The 20,666-nt window shown below is 38.9% G+C and overlaps 1 protein-coding gene across 4 annotated transcripts in view; it reads right to left on the bottom strand.

Moving 5' to 3' along the window:
* Duox (dual oxidase) overlaps nucleotides 1-20,666 on the bottom strand; it is a 934,738-nt gene that overhangs the window by 870,541 nt on the left and 43,531 nt on the right. The window lies entirely within an intron of this gene.

Here is a 20,666-nt window from a genome sequence, read left to right as displayed (position 1 = left end):
CACCTTACTTTCTTTACGATTACAGTATAATTTTTCTAAGAATAATATTTTCAAGTGTTTAAAAGTATATCATGTTACGAAAAGTGCATTATTTCGATAAGTACAATGTGGTTTTCAAAATTCAGCAATAAGAGTTTTAAAAATTTTTTCATGTTCTGTATGCAAGGACCTAACTAGCTAAAAACTTTTACAGCAATCCTTGTTAATTTATGTGCAAGTATTATGTGGGTGCATATAAAATTTTTTTTTCCATTAGTGTACACTTAATTTTTGTGCATTTTCTGTGCTTTCACGTATTACCTTTTGTTTTATCATGTCGTATAATACTACTGTGCATATTACAAGTAAACTGTAAAATATTGGCAGGAATATCATTAGACCAATGGACAGCAGTTTTACTAAAAAAAAAAAAGTCGCAGTCGTTGATACCAAAGTTAAGAACGTTAATTTTAAATTATAAAAACGGGAGAAATAGATAAAATGACTAATACTACATGACAGTGGTAACGAACAATGAACTGCATGATTCCTACGCAGTTTAGAAACTGTAGTAAAAATTGACAAAGATTGCACACAATATTCATGTCTCTACGCACTTGATGCCAGTCGAAACATTACCAGACGAAATAACCGACTGAGAAAACATAAGTTTTTCAGAATTTTTTTTTTTTTTCTTAATGTCAGTTTTAAGCTGTGAACTCTACAAATTTTAGCGTCGCATGCTGCAAAATTAGGAATTAAAAAAATTAATATAAAATAAAGAAGGTTACCAACTCGGCTTCTATTAGTCATAGAGGACCTTGTATCCAAATTTAAAAAAAATCGTGCATGTCTTCTGAAAAAACTCCTAAACCAATTAGATTAAAATTTGCCTTATTACATCATTCAGCAATCAAGTACGTATTTTCAATTTATTTTGCAAAGCCCCCTTCAAAATAATTAAGTAGCCATGTGTATAAATTGAAAATATGACTTTTTAATCAAGTAAAGTTAGCTGATTTGTGGCCTAAAAAACATGAAATGGCCTTTACTTGAAGCATTTTTTTTTTAAGTAATAACAATACAAATATAATATTAAATTTAAACTCTGAGATCAATAAGGCAGGATGGTTAAAAAAAATAGTAAAAATCGTCAAAGTCCCTTTTTTGCCATTTATGAAAAGCTATGCATTTGACAAATAAACTGTAACGAATGAACAAATGCATAACAAAAATACAAATGTAATAAGTTTTTTTTAACTCTGATCGGTCCAGTAGTTTTTCAGTTATTTGGCAAAAAATCCCTTTTTTGTGCTATTTCAAAATATCTTATAACTTATGTTCTGTTGCACATAAGAACTTAAAACTTTGACAGAATATGTGTTTTATAAGCTTGAATACCCATTCAAAATTCTCGTAAAATCGATGTTTGGTTTATTGAGTGAAGATCTTTATTTGTATTATTAATCACAGGTATAAGCTTAGCGATCAGGTCGGAAAGACACTGATCTGTGAGGCGGGGCTCGAGAAAACAGTTTTTGGCTTCTTCCTAGCCCTTTCGCTTGGCCCCTTGTTCCAAAAATAACGAGCACACCACTCGCTGGATGCAGCCAGCCTCGCCGTCCCAGCGTTCCCGCCTGATGGAGAAGCGAGGCAAGACGGACGCCGCCCGCAAGCCTTGGCCGAAGCAATATTCCACCTGCCTCGTTCCTAGAATGAGATTCATATGCCACCCACTGAACTGAAATTCAGGCCGCGTCCTGGCTCAGTAGTGTTAGGACCGAAAGCTGTGGGAGGCGTGTCCGGCAGAAGAACCAGCTTTGCGATAGGATGAACGTACTCGCCGGTAGTGGTCTTGATCGTCGCTGCGTGGACCAGTCAGTCAGGTCCTGGATCGACCTGGGTTATGTGGGCAAAAAGCCAGCTTGGATCAGCGTGACGTCCAGGAAAACGACAGCGTCTCCAACGGCGGAGTTCGGCTGCGGTGTCTTCCATTTAGAACGCTGCTGCAGCGAGTTCAAGTACTCCAACTACTGCTCCAACGTCGCCAAAAAATATCACGCATTCCTTGCAGAAGAGGTCGCCTATTGAGCACCATTTCGTTGCCGATGAGAACGGTGCTGAACTCTTCGTATGTCAGATGCCAGGCACCCAAAACGCGGTGCAGATGAAGTTTCATGGCACCGACGCTGGCTTCCCACAGTTCGCTAAAGTAAGGGGCGCCCGAGGAGATGAAGTTCCACTGACTTCTTGACTGGCAAAGGTTCCAGTGACAGAGTCTCACTGGAATTTGGCTTCTCACAACGCCTCTCGTAGCTCAGCATCCGCTCCGTGAAAGCAAGTGGCGTTGTTGCTCTAAAATTGGGCTGGTCGGCTGCTCCGACCGCAGAACCAGGACAGCGCACCGAAGAAGGACGCGGTGGTCAGGTCCGTAACGAGCTTAAGGTGCAAGGCTTTCGTGCACATGCACACAAAGATGGCGATTTATGTTTTTGTGGTGCGGATGCTGTGGCCCCTCGAGGCGAGCACTTTGTAGGGCCTGGCATTATCAACACCCGTTCGACTGAAAGCGTGAGCATGTGTGACATGGGACGAGGGGAGTGGAGCCATCAACTGCACGGCGCGAGGCGGGCTGGGCATGCAATCGCACACAGGTGGTGCATCATCGCAATTAGGTCTTGATTATCCAAGGGCTTCCAACCATCCACACTCGTCAAGCAGCGTAGGCACTCGTTAGGCAAAAGCGACTGTGTAGAGCTCGAAGATGCGCCTAGGCGACGACAAGCCGGGCGAAAGGGCAGACTGCGTGCAGAATCGGTGGATGCTTCTCGTCGTCCGTTAGCATGGAGTGTTGGAGCCACTCGCCGACACGTAGAACTTGAGTTTCCTCGCAGAGAAAAGCAGCTAGGAGGGTGAGTGGGTGTTTTTTGTCCAAACGTTCGCCGTTTCGAAGACAGTCAATCTCCTCCTTAAATGTTCACAGCTGACTCAAGCGAGTGCAGGCAAAGAAGGCATCTCAGAGCTCTCTCAAGGTCAGTACCGAGAGCAATGGCTCGGTAGGAAACCATGACGTTCGTAAGCGCACCCATCTTGCAACCAGGCTTGCCGGAATATCATGCGGATGTTGAAGCAGAAGGCCACTCGGTGTCGTCTCCATCGTCTCCATACGCACGCTGGAGAGGGTGGCTTGCAGTGAGAATCCAGTGAGGAGGGCATCGTTCAGGCTAAATCCACTGGAAGTCAGTCTGAACGCGTTGAAAACGATGCGAAGCTTGTTCCCATGGTGTCTGCTTTGATATATGCCGTGGTGAGGTACGTAGCAGACCGGTCCAACGATTTTTGTAAGCTCTTCTTCGGTGAGCGCTCTCATACGGCTAAACGCCTGGACTCGTCCACAAACCAGCGATAGTTAGCTACCATCTCTGGGTTGGGGATCAGACGGTATTTCCTAGACCATAGCGAGCCTAGCGCGCACGTTAAGCTGTCCCTAAGCATGCTGAGATCTTCTTCCTTGAGAAGCAGTCTCACAACACATTTGCCGTCAGCGAGCGGTTGACGCCAAATACCGGGTCTGCCAAGCCCTCCAAGTATAACTATTCTTGGACCATCTCCAGCTGTAGCGATGCCGCTCGAGTGACGAGCGCAACTCTGCGCAGACTGAGCACCTTCTCTGAAAGTTCGGGACTTCCATCGCTTGGTTTGAGGTAGACGTATGCTTGATACTGCGATTGCGTGTCATAGCTGCTTCCGACACCATCGATGCTCGACCCAGGCATTAGGCAAGCCTTGAAGAAATAAATGACACCTCCAAGCACGCGACAATAAAGGCTCAGGCTGTCACGAGCTAGTTCCATCTGTTTCACAGCTGGATCAACGCTGTTGGTAGGACGGCTAGTCACAATGACCAGCCACCCCTCTTTAGAGGGGTGGCGTCGAGATCGGACTTCTTCTACTTTGGCCTAACGATGCTGTCGAGCGGTTCCTGAATGCGGTTGTGGCTGTCCTTATGGAGCAGACTGTGGTGACTTGATCTACAGTGTTGGCAGATGAAGTACGAGGGACACAATCAGACCAGGTTGCCTGATCTAAGGTAGTTGAAGCGAAGACCTTCTTTGCTGGCGAGGGCCCTTCTCTTTAACGGCCCCAGGCCTTGAAAGGCATCGCCGTGGCCGATATAGTGGTGATCGTGGCAAGCTGGGCAAAGAAGGAAGATTCTCCTCACGCATCGTGAGCGACTTGTAGCTGCGCGAATACTGCAGCTGGGATGCTGGGTGCGCGTTGGCCCTTGCATCGACCGCAAAGCTTCAACGAAGTCGAGAGCTCGACATCTCCCTCAGAGAAAGTTTGTCCGCGTCTTGAAAGTGGTGACGTTGCTGTTTAGGCTCACGCTCGCCACCTCAAGCCACTGTAACTCATCCTCTCAAGCACGACAAGTGATCAGATCCACGAACAATGAGGCGATGGGCAAAAACCAGTCATCCCAGGTTGACACGGGGTGGCCAAGGGCTTGGAGATGGTCTCAATGCTGCTCTAGCGTATCAAGAAGGCCTTGCAGATCTCCGTCAGATTCGTCTCAGAGAGGTTCAAGGTTGAGAAGCGCCATGATGTGGTACTGAATCAGCAGTCAACTATGCTCAAATCGTGTTTCAAGTAGCCCCATGCCGTGGCACAGTTAGCCCCGACCGTCTGCAGCATGTTGAGGCGGACTCTAGACATGAGTCTTTCGATAATAAGGCCGTTCAAAGTCTGAGAGCTACTAATCACCATAGATGAGCGCCTTGAATAAGTCACAGAACGGTTTCCATTTCTCGAGTTTGCCCGAGAACGTCGAAATATTGATTTGTGGTTGGCGTAGGCCGCACCCAAGGCTTGTTTTTAGCTGAAGATTTATAGGAGTCGATGCCGGAGGGGACGTGCTCTGGCAGGGTGAATATAGGATCGAGGGGTGATGTAGCCGTTCTGCCCAATGACGTATTGGCTGTTCTTGATGTTGGCCACTTCGTCGTCGACGGCCGTTGCCAGCAGACTCGTGTGGTTGGCCTGAAAGTCACCCCAGTAGCTGTCCAGCTCAAGTTAGGCCTCAACTTGTCTCAGAGTTCACTGATCTGCCTCGGCTCGATCGATAGTTAAAGGCAAGCGATCGCGTCAGTCAGAGCGGGCTGGATTGCCAGAAGATCTTCCCAGCTGTTGTCCTCTGAAAAGACGACGTAGTGTAAGCTCGACATTCGTTATCAAATGGACTTTTAACTTGATCTCTTTCAACTCTTTTAATATGAACGTTCACAATGAAATGAGCAAAAAATGTCTATGTGAATAGCTCACTTGCCTTATTGAGATTGGCCTTCAAATTTTATATATTATTTGTATTGTTATTATCTAACTAAAAAAAATTTAAAAGTAAACTTTGCAATTTCATGTACCGGATTTGCTCACTTTATCTGACTACTCAAGGAAAAAGTGTTTTTCAGATGCTAGATATTACGTACTTAAATGTACCTAGTTATGAGAAAAGTAGCTAGTTTATAGTCATGCTGTATGTATCCGAACAACAAGTATAAACTTACCTACTTTCTTGTCAAGCCTGTCAGCTGCTTTAACTCATTCAACTATGAAGATTCAAATTGCTCGAGAAATCGCAGCTGCTTGGGAATGAGAGGTTGACTTTTAGGGCAGCTTTAGTTGTAACACAGTTTAAACAGTTGCGACACTCAATTCTGTGAGAGCGTCCAGAATTTGATTTATGTCACCATGTTCTTGATTGTGTCTCGCGCGTTTTTTGGAATTAAAAAGTTTCAGCAATATTAGAATATTTTAGTAACAAACTAAGAATATTACAGATTAGTTAGGGTATTTATCAAATGACTATTTTCAGGCTGACGATCAGCTATTTTTATAAGAGCCCAGTAGAAATGTTTATAAACGTTTCGAATATTTTTAATTTTTCGCGCTTCCCCACCATGTTCTTGATTGTGTCAGTCTATATATATATATATATATATATATATATATGCTGAGAAAAGTCTAAGCTTCAAAAACAAATTATGATGACAATCGTTTAATAAATGAAAAACAATCTAACCTATATATATATATATAAATATATATATATATATATATATATATATATATATATATATAAATGTAAATTATTGATTCAATAAGATATTTTGTATCTCAAAAGTACTTAAATTACTTATACTTTCAATACTTAATGTAGTTATTTAACATATAAGTGTATATTAAGTGTTAAAAGTATAAGCAATGTCAGTACTTTTGAGATGCAATATCTCAAAACTGTACACAATATAATGTAACAATAAACAATAATAGGCTTAAGCATAATGCCAAAAGTTTACATTTTTCATCACTCTGCACATTTCTGTTAAATAATGATTATAATTGCGGCGTTTAAGTAGTGGTGATTTCTTTAATTATTGTACAGCACGTAAGAGTCATTCAAACAAGTAAACATTTTTTGCACCAATCTATTTTTTATTCTATGATAAAATACCTGTAGGTATAATAGTGTATTTCATTATAATTCTATCTCATTCTCTTCCATTGAACTTATAAATTTATTTAAACTCTAGAGACTCTTCAAGTTTGGTTAGGTACACGGTACTTTAGGATACCTAAAGAGGACCAACTGTACACCGCGTTACTTTGCTTCAGTAGGTCCTCCATAGGCTATTTAGGTATTCTCTAAAGGGCCTCTCGTTTGCCTCAACAAGATTTCTGTTTGGGTGACAATGTTAGCAAAGAGGATCTTCGCATACCTCTACCGCTATCGGAACTTTGCATTGGAAAAGTTCCGAAGCCAATCAGAGCAGAGCTACAGCAGGAGTGTAGGTAAAGACTTATTTTTCCAGTGAATAATAACGGAAGCGCATATCCCCACACAACTGGGGCAATTACTCGTCATTTTAATTGTTTACAATATATAAAATAATAACGCAAGCCAATCCCCACACAACCCAGGGCGTTTACTGGTCGCTTGGATTATTTATAATAAATGAAATAATAACTCGAGCACCTATGCCTAAACAACCTGGGGCACTTACTGGCTGCTTTAATTGTTAATAAAATAAATATAATAACGCGAGAGCAACTCACCACAACATTCAATGTGCTTGCGATTCACGTTAATTATTTATAATAAATAAAATAACAACGCAAGTGCCTGTCCCCACACAACCCGGGGCGATTACTGGTCACTATAATTATTAATAAAGTAAATATGATGACGCAAGCACCTATCCCCACATAACCTGGGGCGCTTACTGGTCACTTTGATTATTTATAATACGCAGCCAGTAAATGCCCCAGGTTGTGTGGGGATAGGCGCTTGCATTATTATTTTATTAATCATAAATAAAAAAAGCAACCAGTAAGCACCCCAGGTTATGTGGGGATAGGTGTGGGTAACGGAAAGTTTCGATAGCGGTGGGGGTACACGATCTGAAGATCCTCTTTGCCATTACTGCCGGGTGGTGTTATGTCATTCATAGATATATAAGAAATACAGACTGCTTATTTTTGTGTACGCCGCTGAAGCACGAGTAGAAAGAGACACAGCATTAAGCGTGAGTACCTGGACAAAAATAAATAGCTGTAGAAATAGCTACTACAAATGGCTGTTTTGACAGCTATACATACATTTACAACTTTTTTTTTATATTATAGTGCTTTACGTTTAGCTCCTACAAAGAGCACTACTCTGGGCACTTATAGCACTTGGAAGAAGCAAAAAAAGATGGATGGGAGGCCTTCCATAACTGGGAGGGGGTAGGGGGGAACTGGGTAATTACGCTGCGAAAAGGTCGCCTAAGCCCTCCTTGAGGAGTATTGCGTGGTAAAAAAGCACATGTGAAGAATCTTTAAACTTATATGATTGTTTATATCCAACATCAGTGCAGAAAAAAGTAGGTGGGTACTGGGCAAAAGTTATGCCAAGTCAGGCCAAGCTTCGCCCACGTCAGCTTCGTATTATAAACCAACCTGCGGCCAGACTTGGTTGCTTGATTTGGAACATGCATTTAAGCTGGGTTGCCCACTTTCATTTCTTTATTTCATTCCACGTTTGACGTTATGTCTCTTTTTACTTGTGCTTCAGCGCCGTGAATAAGAACGAGCAGTCAATAATTCTTATATGTCTATGATGTCATCAGTGTATATAATAAAGCTACTGCATATTATTTGATCCACCATACGTTATATTCTTTGGCAGATGTCATAAAATAATAAAACCCTTTACATTATTGGCATAATCCGGTGAGCAGCTACATTATACGCTAGGTAACTTTCTGTTGCGTCGAGAGACGGAATCGGAGCGAAACTTTATCCTAACTTCCAAAACAAACATACTTTTTTGCCCCTGGAGCCTTGCACGCGCTCGCACCCGCCGCTGATTAGCTCGAAGTGTGTCAGCGCGGTAGCGGGAGGAGTGGAGCTTTAGGACTCGATTTTTTTCCTTGCACGCTCTCTCTTGCCTGATACGCAAAATCGGAAGCTTTGTGATTACCTCTTGTTTAGTGCTTGAAGTTTTACCGCTTACAGATTGTGTCATCTGCAGGAGATCTTCGCCGCCGTCTTTGAGCCTCAGGACTCAGCTGAGACTTCCTAGGAAATCGTCACCGAGACGCTAAGTCTTTTATTTTCATTCATATCTTACCTCCATACTTATTCATAGTTAGTATCCATCTTCATCACGATCCCTCCACCTAATCATTTCACGAATTATTCCTTTCACATTTCCACATCTCTCATTCATTGCATCTCGTGTTCATGTTGTACCTCTGCAACTTCCATTCTCATTCTTTAATTCATCGTTTATCCATCAATCTCTTGGTCATCCTTGCCCCTTTCACCTCTTGCTCGTGCTAATCTACCCTTCTCTATCTAACCCTCATCCTCTCCTCGAAATCTCCTTCCTCACAATCACGCTCTGTTTATTTCTTTCACCCCTCTTCACGTTTACGCCTGTCACACCTCCACGATCTGCACCTTACTTAACACATATATTTCTTTATCTCGCTTATCCTCGCATGAATCTCAATTAATTCTTTTCAAGTACACGAACATCTTATCATCCTTACTTCACTTGTTCCATGAACTCTTATCCTTTTCTGCTCAGCATCTCCGTCTACATACATGCATTATCATCTTAGGTAAGATTCTCTCCACGTATCCGCATTCAAACTCATGAACATATATCATACCAAACGCATATCTATTAAACCTATTAAGTGCATATCGTTATCCCACCACCATCAATACAGTCCGCTCGCTCCATTTCATCTCTCGTTCTGGACTCAGGGTCCCCACCCGAATACGCCAGTCACAACAACCATCGTTGCTGAGCTGCTGCAGGTGGTAGCTTGTCCCACGATCGAACAGAAAACAACAGTTCATCCCGCGAGCGCAATGGTAGAGCGTGCCATCTTCAGCAGCAAAAGCTCTCTAGAGCGCCCACCTTTAGGTGGCGAGCGTGGCCCGACTCACTCACGGATCTCGACTCAAGCAACGTGGACTTCTGCACGCGAACGTCCGCTGCGATCCAAGTCACGATCGTTCTCGAAAGTAATTCGCCTATCCAATCAAACAATATTTATATATTTAATAAATCTAAGTCTCTTTCTACTCGCTGTTTTGTCGTTGTGTTCGGCTGCTTCGTACCTCCGTCATCCCTGAGCCCGGGGTAAGCTCACCGCGTAATAAACCCCAAATAAGTTTCCGTGCGTTTGTCCTTTATTAATTGTGTTGGTATGATTGTGTTTAAAATGAAAATAAAAAATATATAACACGATTGATCAGGCGAGAGTATAACTATGTATAAATGAGAGAGTTGGATTGGATGCGCTATGTGGCGCGCGAGGGCAGTTCGCTCTTGGCTACAGTCGAGTCAAGAGCTCTCCGCGCTTGACTCTCACGAGATGTAACACGACTAAACATTAAAGTTATCTAATACTTACATCTGTCTTGATCTTATTCCTATTTTGCAATTTATTTCTCACAAATTTTAGGGGCTCGTCCGGGATGCGGAATTGTGAGTAATGTGTTAAGATTAGATGCTGCGGTCGATTTGTGAAGGTGGCGAAGGTGTTTGGTTGTAGTGATAGTTCAAGACGTGTTCAGTTGTGGAGTGCACGACTGTGGACTGTGGACTATAAATGCGATGAACCTTATTGTTTAACAGGAGAAGCCGAATCCTGGAACTCGCACCAGTTAGAGGATGAGTAGACGACAAATCTACTGACTAGAGGTGCCAAGAAGACGTATCGCATAAGAAGTTAATGTTTTTTCAAAGACGTTTGAAAAACTAAAATCAGCCGTTATATTAGTTGATGTTTGGGAACAGACGGTTCTCAGAAGCGGGTAGCCGAATTGACGCTAATCAACTACAAGAGTGCCAGAGACGAGTTGGCAACAACAAGGAGTAGTGGAGAGTTCTCGGGAGACGCCGCGAGTGCCGCTCCATATAGACATTGCTGTGAGTGCTGTGTGTATAGTACCTAAGTTGTATTTGATACTTATATACGTGCCTATACGAACACACAATTGTTTGACGAATCGGGCGAGACGGAGAAGCAAGGTAAAATTCGAAGAGAGCAGAGTGGCTCTCGCGCTCAAGCGACACGTTTCCAACCGCCTAGAGAGGCAAAGAAGTCGAGCGCCGTTTGTCAACAAGAAGCTGTAGTGAGAAGTCGCGGACGACAAGCCAAGATGTCTGACGACGAAACCCAAATGTCACAGGCAGAGCATGAAGCTGCAATGCAAAAAATGAAGCTTGAACTTATGCACGTGCAGCAACAATTGGCCGAGACTCAGAAGGCCAGGAGTTGACCGATTGATACAGCTATGGTACAGAGAGAGAACGAGCTACTAAAGAGAGAGCTTGACATAGCAAAGAGAGAGTTGGCGTTAACCTCTCAAGAAAATCCGCCCCCTGGTCTGACCCACGTTTAATCAAAGATCAGCTTGAGAGACGTAGAGGGGACGTTGCCGCAATATTCGGGTGAAGATGCCGCTTACCCAATCAATTCTTGGATTCAAGAAATAAATCAGCTTGCCGTTATTTATGCATGGTCACCGGTTGAAACTTTGGTTGCCGCAAAAAAGTGCCTCGATGGTGCTGCCAAAATTTGGTTAGAACGTAAGAGTAGCATTGTAACATGGAATGAGTTAAGAAACAGCCTTCGAGAAGATTTCGCCGTGACGAACAGCAGCCGTAGTAAACATGATATGCTCGCAAAGAAAAAAAAGGCGCCACAGGAGACTATGCTTGAGTATGTTCAAAGCATGATGAAAATTGGAATGCGTGCGCAGCTGAGCAAGGATGTTATAGCCGAATATGTAGTAGACGGTATTCCTGATGAGGCGACGAACAAGGTTATATTATATAGTGCAAAAACAATAGCTAAGCTGAAAGAGCTGTTGCCAGCGTACGAGAACGCGAGAAGTAAACAACGCGTCGTGCAGGGGCAGTCTGCTAAGCCGAAGCAGGCATCTACAAAGAAAAGTAGCTCGAAATCTACACGCGGTTGTTTTAACTGCGGTGAAAGCGGACATGTAAGCAAAGATTGTATACACACGTCAAAGAAGTGTTTTAAATGTATGCAGTTTGGTCATATTTCACCGAATTGTCCGAGTGTAAACAAAGCCGAAAAAAGTCGAGTGGAGACGAAGAAAAGTGCTGAAAAAACTGATTCAATCACTAAAGTCAATCGGATTCACTGTAAAGAAGATGTTAGCATGAAGAAGATGAAAGTTGAAGGACATAAAGTCGATGGGCTGATAGATAGTGGATCGAAGTGCAATTTTTTAAGGCAAGATTTTTTTGATGAGATAAAAACACTGAAACTAAATAGAATGCTGGAAGTGTTTGTGGGTGTGGGTGGCAAGAAGTTTAGCTCTATCGGTACAACGGATGCTCTGACGTGGATTGATGGTGTTTATTATCCTCTGAATTTTAGAGTAGCACCAGTTTATTGTATTTCAGATAGGCTTATTGTTGGCAATGAGCTAAGGGAGCACGCTGAAATACATTTGCTGCGTGACGACACCTATGTAATTCCGACCGGCAAGTACATCAACATGATCAAAATGGAGCAAGAAGAGTATCCAGAACTGTACGATGGCTTGAAAGAAGTGCATGCAACAGAAGTGAGAAAGTTGGTTTCCAACTACAAGCCACTATTAACTAGAGAAGCTCCTGTTGAGATGCGAGTAAGCTTAAGAGATGAAACGCCGATTTGTCGCAACCCGAGAAGGCTGTCTGCAACCGAGCTGCGCCAAGTCGAAGCGCTAGTGGATGGACGGATTGAGGCAGGCGTTGTGAGACGCAGTACATTAGAATTTGCGGCGCCAATTGTTTCTGTACGGAAGAAGGATGGTTCAATCCGTATTTGTATTGGTTTTACTGCTCTAAATAAGGTTGTTGTTAGAGAGCATTTTCCCATCCCTCTCATCGAAGATGTGCTTGATCGACTGCATAAGCAAAGGTGTTCTGCACTATTGATATGAAGGATGGATTTTTTCACGTGAATGTAGAGGAAGGCAGCAGAAAATATTTGTCACTCGTAATTTCCACTGGGCAACATGAATTTTGCAAGGCTCCTCAAGGCTTGTGTACTTCACCAGCTGTATTCCAACGTTTTTTATCGATGATTTATGAAAAGCATAAAAGGAGTAAGAAAATAATTATTTATTATGATGATTTCGTAATTTTAGCTCAAGATAAAGAGGTCGCTTTGAAGTTATTAAAGCAGGTATTATTTATTACCTCAGAGTACGGTTTACGGATAAGCTGGAGGAATTGTCAGCTGCTGAGAAGAAGTATAGAGTTTTTGGGCCACGTTATCGAAGACAATACGATCAAACCTTCACCAAAAAAGACAGAAGCGCTGGTCAACTATGCCGAGCCTAAAACAATTAAACAGCTGCAAAGATTCCTAGACTTGTCTGGGTATTTCCGTAAGTTTATTCGCGATTATGCGAAAATTGCGAAGCCTCTGAGTGATCTACTGAAAAAAGATGCAGTTTTCAGTTTCGGTCCAGATCAGCAGCGAGCTTTTACTACTCTGAAGAATTTGCTAATAACGAAGCCTGTGCTGCAGTTGTATCGAGAAGATATAGAAACCGAACTGCACACAGATGCGTCAAAAGATGGATTTGGAGCTGTTTTATTGCAGCGACACGAAATAGATGGAGAGTTTCATCCAGTGTATTTCTTCAGCCGCGAAGCGACTCCGACTCAAGAAAAATACCATACTTACGAACTTGAGATGTTGGCTGTGATCGAAGCTTTAAAAAAATTTAGGGTTTATTTATTGCATAAGCCTTTTAACATAGTTACTGACTGTGCCGCGTTCGAGCAAACCCTCAAGAAAGAAGAGCTCGCACCAAAGATAGCCAGATGGGCAATGCTGTTAGCCGAGTTTGAGTTTACAACAGAGCATAGATCTGGAACTCGCATGAAACACGTGGATGCTCTCAGTCGGATGACTGGTATCTACGTCATAAAGGATGGATTAGTCGAAAGAATCAAGTGAGCCCAGCATCAAGACGATCGATGTCGAGCAATTAATAAAATTCTTGAACCAGAAAGCTATGAGAATTATTCTAATCAGAACGAGATATTATACAAAGGCGAAGAAGGGCAGAAGAAATTGTTTATTCCCAAAGGATTTCAAATTGAAAAAATTCGTAAAATACATGAGGATGCACACATTGGCAAACGCAAAATGATAGAAAAAATATCAAAGGAATATTGGATCGATAAGCTCGATTCAAAGATTGATTATTGCATTAGCAATTGTATCACTTGTATTTTAGGTGCACGAAAGCAAGGTAAAGCGGAAGAATAACTCAATCCTATTCCAAAAGAAGATTTGCCTTTGCACACGTTCCATATGGATCACATAGGACCATTAGAGTCGACGGCGAAGCGATACAAACATTTATTTGCTATAGTTGATGCGTTCACAAAATTCGAGTGGATTTTTCCTGTCAAGAGCCCAGGTGCTGCAGAAGTTTTCAGCAAGATGCGAGTCCTGCAAGAAGTCTTCGGGAATCCGAAACGGATCGTAACCGACCAAAGGAAAGCGTTCACGTCAAACGAATTTAAGAAATATTGTGTCCATGAACACATTCAGCATCTGCTTATAACTGCAGGTATACCAAGAGGCAATGGGCAAGTAGAACGAGTCAATGGAATAATATCCGCATTAGTTGTCAAATTGGCATGTGATGATCCGAAGAAATGGTATAAATGTGTAAGAAAAGTGCAGCAGGTAATTAATAGTACTTATCAACAGTCTATTGGTAGGAGCCCATTTGAATTTATGTTCGGAACCGAAATGAGAACGACTGTAGATGCTCGTCTTAGAGAGATGATCGAAGAAGAACTTCGGGAACAGTTCGAACAGGATCGAGATAGAGCCCGATCAGAAGCAAAATTACAGATCGAAAAAATTAAGCATGAAAATGAAAAAAGTTTTAACAAACGACGTGTACCAGCAAGAAAATACAAGGAAGGCGATCTTTTTGCCATAAAACGAACTCAGTTGGGAACAGGACTTAAGTTTGCTCTGAAATTCCTTGGGCCATATGAGATAACTGAGGTAAATGCTCACGACAGATATAAGGTACGTAAGATAGGAGGAGAAGGACCGAATGAAACTACAACAGCAGCTGATAATTTAAAACCATGGCGAGGATTTTCAAGAGATAATTTTGACGACGACGACGATTTTGAGGAAAGAGAAGATTGATAATAAGTTAATTTTTTGACTGTGAAGTTTTATTAGTTCAAGTGCTTAGTGATCTTACATAATACTATAATTATTAAAATTAGTTATTATAATTTAGACGTGAAGGTAAATTATATTTTTTTTTTAATATATGTATAATAATGTGACTGTAATTTAAATCTATGAGATTAAATTGTCAATTGGATTGTTTATGTAATTTTAGAAGAATAGTAAAAAATCAATTGACACTAGCTTGAAGGGTTGAAACAAATTATTTTTAAGATTGTCAAATATGCCAATTTTGATTCAATTAGATATGTATTACATTAGCGTAGTTCGAGATTAAAGTCGGTATTAAACTTCCTTACTTTTACTTAAACTGATAATATTTAATTGACGAATTCGCATAAGTAGAGTAACGATGTTAGACAAATACTATGAAACTTAATAATATTTAATCGTTTAAAATTATTTAGAATTTTAAGGGTAGATGTATGTGATTAATTTTTTTTATTTTATTTTCCAATAGTTGAAATTGTGTTAGGTTGTCTGAGCGCAGACAAATTTCAGGATAGCCGAGTTGTGGGTATGATTGTGTTTAAAATAAAAAAAAATATGTATAACATGATTGACCAGCTGAGAGTATAACTATGTATAAATGAGAGAGTTAGATTGGATGAGCTATGTGGCGCGCGAGGGCAGTTTGCTCTTGGCTACAGTTGAGTCAAGAGCTCTCCGCGCTTGACTATCACGAGATGTAACTTGACCAAACATTAAAGTTATCTTATAAGTACTTACATCTGTCTTGATCTTATTCCTATTTTGCAATTTATTTCCCACAATTGTTTCGAATTTAGACCAGGAAATCCATGTTGGATCGACTGTGTTTACACGCAACACTACCGCCAACAACAGCATCAGTTGTCAAAATATCTTAATAGGGGGGGAGGGAGGTTGAGAAAAGCTCAACAGGTATGTGATAACCATTTACAAAGAGTTACTTTGTTTTCAAATTTTACGTGATTATGGGATGCTGAAAGGGGTATAAATGTTTGTGATGGTTGAACTTCGTATGCAAGTTGTAAAAACAAGTGTATTTTTACAGAACAAGTAAATAACTACAAAGCTGAAATCTTATGAAATAAACTGACTCTACGGAATCAATTTAAGCATATGAGAGCAAAAGAGAGATCAGGTCTGCTCGTATCTCTCTCTCGCTCTCACGTACTCAAATAGATTCTTGCAGCTAATAAAATTCTGACTTCATAGAAAAACTGTCTGTTTAAAATTTTTTGACGACTAATTTCACTGTCACAAACATTTTTACAACTTGCAACGTCCTATAATCACGTAAGTCTCATTAACAAAATTGCTCTATTTACATGGTTATCACATACCTATTCAGCTTCTCTCACCTCTCTATTAAAAAATACACCCGTAAGATGGCATGGGAGTTTCATACCATAGGTAGTTGCCTAGCGTATACATCCATTTCGACTTCAAATGTTTACAATGCAGAAGATTTGTTGAAATTAGTATAATATTTTTCGAATAGAAATACTATAATAATTCTATTTGTTATCTGACAACTCATTATTAGTTATTTGAACTCATAAGATCGATTTCACCTTGTCTACTTTATAATGCAAAAATTCAAATCGACTTCATGACATTGCAAAATAGCTGTTGTGTTACGAAAAGCTTTTGTGTGACATTAAGGGAGTTGGGTTGCAATTCACTTAACGATAAAAATATTTTTAAAAAAATATATACTGTAAAGAAATATTGCGTGGATGTAGTCTCCAAATTTGAGCACAATCGCGTCTACAGATTTCGAGAAAAAAATTCATGAATTGTCCCTTTTTCGTCGTCTTTAACATGGGCTCAAATGTAAGTTATCAAAAAAGTTGTAAAAAAATACCTATTACTCTTGACATAGAGATGAGAATGTATTGAAAAACTGATATGTTATTTATGATAACTTCATTCGTATACGTGCAAAGTTTCAATAAAACCGCGTCTGCAGTTATGGAGATATTTGCACAAACGTAAACAAATTTGTTTCCTGCTTGTATGCTTCATTCATGTGTCAGAAAAGGACACACTGAGTACACTGTTTGCTGTCAGCTCGACTTTTTACGTGGCATAATAGCTTTTCAGAAAATCACTTCTAGAAGCCGTTCTACTCAAAATTATGTTCTCAAACTTGGTATAGGCCTTAATGAGACTTTATACTTTAATGATATACCATTAAAACTTCTAATTTCGAAAATTTATAGCACACTTTTATTAAAAGAAGATCAGATTGACTATACCGCTTACTCCTTATGTTTTATCTCTCATATAGAAAGTATTTAGGCTATTTGATTAATACCATAAGAAACGAGATACCTTGAAGAATATTCTGTAATTTTTTTGAATTTTACTTAGACGTTAACGAGTACAGGCGAGTCGAACACAAATGCATTTTCCGTAATCGAAAGGGCGGACGTTTTAAGGCTACGTTAGTACAGCAGACTTTAGCACGGTGCCTTATGAACATACACGTGCTCCCCTTCACCTCCCCGTGGGAGCGACCCAACTCCCTTAAAAAAAAGGACATCGTGATTTAAAATTCTTTATATGTTAATAATTTGTAATAAATTTAATATTGTATTTTATACTATGATAAATATTCACGCTTATGTATGGTTATAATTTTTATTGAAAGATGACATAAGTACAGAAAGAAAAAGTTCACAATTATATTGACAAACATTGTTTTTATTTTAATTTTATTTTTTTCAGTTAAACTGTACATAGTAACAACGAATTTGTTATTTATTACAATTAATAGCAATGAATAGTATGTACTTAACTCATTGTAATATTTCAAACTTGCCTAATTATTTACTCAAGGAGGTATCACAACTTTGACAGCATAAAAGTAACTTGGGAAACGTAGTGTACATAAGTTAGCAAGAACATTTTTCTTTTATATTTATCTATAAGTACTTATAGACTGGTAGATGAAACTTATGGGTAAGAATTTTCTGCAACTACGACAAAAGTAATTTGAATTGCTTCGTATTATGATTGGAACAAAATAAAAATTGTTTTGCGGCTTAAATGTGTTAGCTTTTTTATTTATTAACAAGTAGTAAAAATTGACCAAAGTTTTCCATCAAATTTTCTTGTATTTTTTTGGAGGGTATCGTATTGCAAAAATGGCAAAATTTAATTTGTTCATCATTCAATTATTTACCGATCAGTGTTACGTAGATTATCTTAAAATCTAGTTTTCGTGAAGTTATAGAGCAACGAAGTGCGTAAATTGCCTTTTAAAATTCAATTTCGTAACATTATAAGCTTTTACATTTTTCAATAAAAAAAAACAAAATTTCAAAACATCTTATGAAAATATTTAACCACGCGCAGTGGTTTTTGTCTAACACTAGGAATGACGCGTTGAAACAACTATTAATTTATATTTTATTTAGCTGCCGTAATCCTTACAATATGGCTAGATCAATTTTTAAAATGGATTTTGTTGAAGATACTAAAAATTACAATATGACAGTAAAAAAAATTTTTTATTTTTTATTTGGACCCTAACTTTTCATAAAATTCAATTTTCCAACATAAACAAATCGACATAATTCGTACACTTAATATATTACCATTTGGCAAATATTTTAACTTCATTAACCAAATTTTAACAAAAATGCAATGACACTTTTTTAACAGTAGTTATAGGCCTTTTACTGTTTATGACAATTGTTTAGGTTTAACTATTTTAACCTAAAGAATTTTTTTTTTTACTTTGACAAGGTGTTTCTTATTGATTTATGTAAGTTTATAATTACTACATACATTTAAAGAAATAAGAAAAAAATTTTGTACTTAAACACTTCAACAGAGTGTTTTTGTGGTAAAGTCTCGTTATGATAAGTAACGTTGGAATACAAAAATTGCCAAACGCAAAAAATTTATACCTGCCACCACCAAGCTTAATCCATAGGAAAAATTAAATTTTTTTTTTTTAGTTCTAGGTTGAATTTTTAAAATTCTTACACAAGAAAGATCATTTTTACCCTGTAATAAATCTAAAAATGACCACCATCTTGGTTTATAATTAAGGTTATTGTAAAATAGACCCGTAAAAATAGCATTTAAATAATCTGGTGCTTAAAGTGTCTGCATTATAAACTAATAGGAAAATCGAGGTCGTAAAAAACGTTGGTACAATTTTCAGCTTCCTTAGTGCACGGAGTCTATGTTTTTTTATAAAAAAATGCTAATATTTAGCGAATAGTGATGCGTATCAAAAAATGACCGACAGCATTCAAAAGAGGAGAAAAAAATACGTAGAAAACGATTATTTATTCGATTTGGACCAACTTAAAATCTTGAGAAAAACGGCCGTGAAAGACTTAATGCGAAAATACTTAAGGTAGGACCTCCGAGTACAGTACTAGTCAAATTACTGCGCGAGTTCGAGTTTGACTTCGGCAGCAGTGTCGATAATGCAGACGACGTGTGTACCCGCATCAGTGCGTAAACACGTACGTCTGCTAATGTGACAGAGTAGTTATTTTTTAGTAGTTATTTTACTGTTCGTTATTTTTGTCAGTAAAGTATTTTTGAAATAATAAATGAACATCAAAAAGATTCTGGATACAAACTATCCAAGCACTCGTTACGTATCTCGAGAGGCAAAAGGAAAGGCAATTTTATGAAAAGAAGCACACATATAGATCATCAAAAAAAGAAAATGAAAAGGTTATGTGAGGTATGTATTTATACCATATTTTTTTGTTATTAAATATTCAAGAGTTATACTTTAAGAAGTTGTAATTGAAAAAACATGTTTAAATTCCTAATTGTAATTACTTTTTATTTTGTTTATAATTTTTAGAAGGAAAAATCGTCAAATTCTGATGACTCCAATTGTGCTGGAAGGGAAATAATTAAAACGGCAGTGTTTGCAAAGCAAATGTGGTGCAATAACTGTAGCATTCCTCTTTCTTTGGAATATATCATTGATAAAAGTCAGCAAGGACTTGGCAATGAATACACTGTCAAGTGTTGCAAGTGTCCATTTTTCAGAACTGTGCACACCAACTCGTTGTTTGGAAACAGGAAAGAATGTGTCTTGGTAAATGCGAAAGCTGCAATAGGTAAATTGTCATATCATCTACTTACACTTTAGTATTGACATATGTTGATTATTATTATTATTATTATTATTATTATTTGTTTTTTAGGAATGATAGACTCAGGGATAGGAGAGGCTCAGATTAACCTGTTGCTGTCAGCTTTAAATATTGCCCCTGTGTCATCAAACTTATTGAAACGGTATGAAAGAGTAGTCGGAGAGAAAATAGAAGAGGTGGCTTTAGAGAGCTGTAGTAGTTCCTTAGCAGAAGAAATATCGCTAACGAAAGCTACGAATGATGTTGTTGTAGATGAGTAAGTAAATTGTAAATAAGAACTGGCAATTCCGAGAAATGAAAAATGAATTGAAAAAAAAAATTTGTACATACCAAAACAATGAAATGTGTACACCTTCAGATTTTTAGTTATTGAATAACAATATTTATATATTTACAAAACTGATTATTCAGATATTTTTTAATTGTACAATTTTTTATATAGTTTTCATATACTCTTTTCTTGTAAAATTTTACATTAAAAATCAATTGTATATTGTAAATACGTGGTAGTATTACAAAAATCAAGTACGATAGAAGTAACTTTGACTGTGTAAATGGTTTTTTTATATAAAAACAATGTCATTGTTATTCAACGAACGTATGTTGAAAACAGCAATGAAAACTGGTATGAATAAACTAACAACACATAAAAAATTTCTTTTATGATTTTTGCCCTTCCATGCCTATTTTATTCCAAAAACTGTACCCTTCTCTTATTAACATATTGGCCTCATTGATTTGC

This window comes from Copidosoma floridanum, unplaced genomic scaffold (genome assembly GCF_036245765.1).
Source record: "Copidosoma floridanum isolate Cflo_tuat_1 unplaced genomic scaffold, Cflo_Japanese_pri ptg000026l, whole genome shotgun sequence".
Taxonomy (NCBI): domain Eukaryota; kingdom Metazoa; phylum Arthropoda; class Insecta; order Hymenoptera; family Encyrtidae; genus Copidosoma; species Copidosoma floridanum.
Note: the sequence above shows the minus strand (reverse complement) of the source record. Positions and strands in the feature narration are given on the sequence as shown.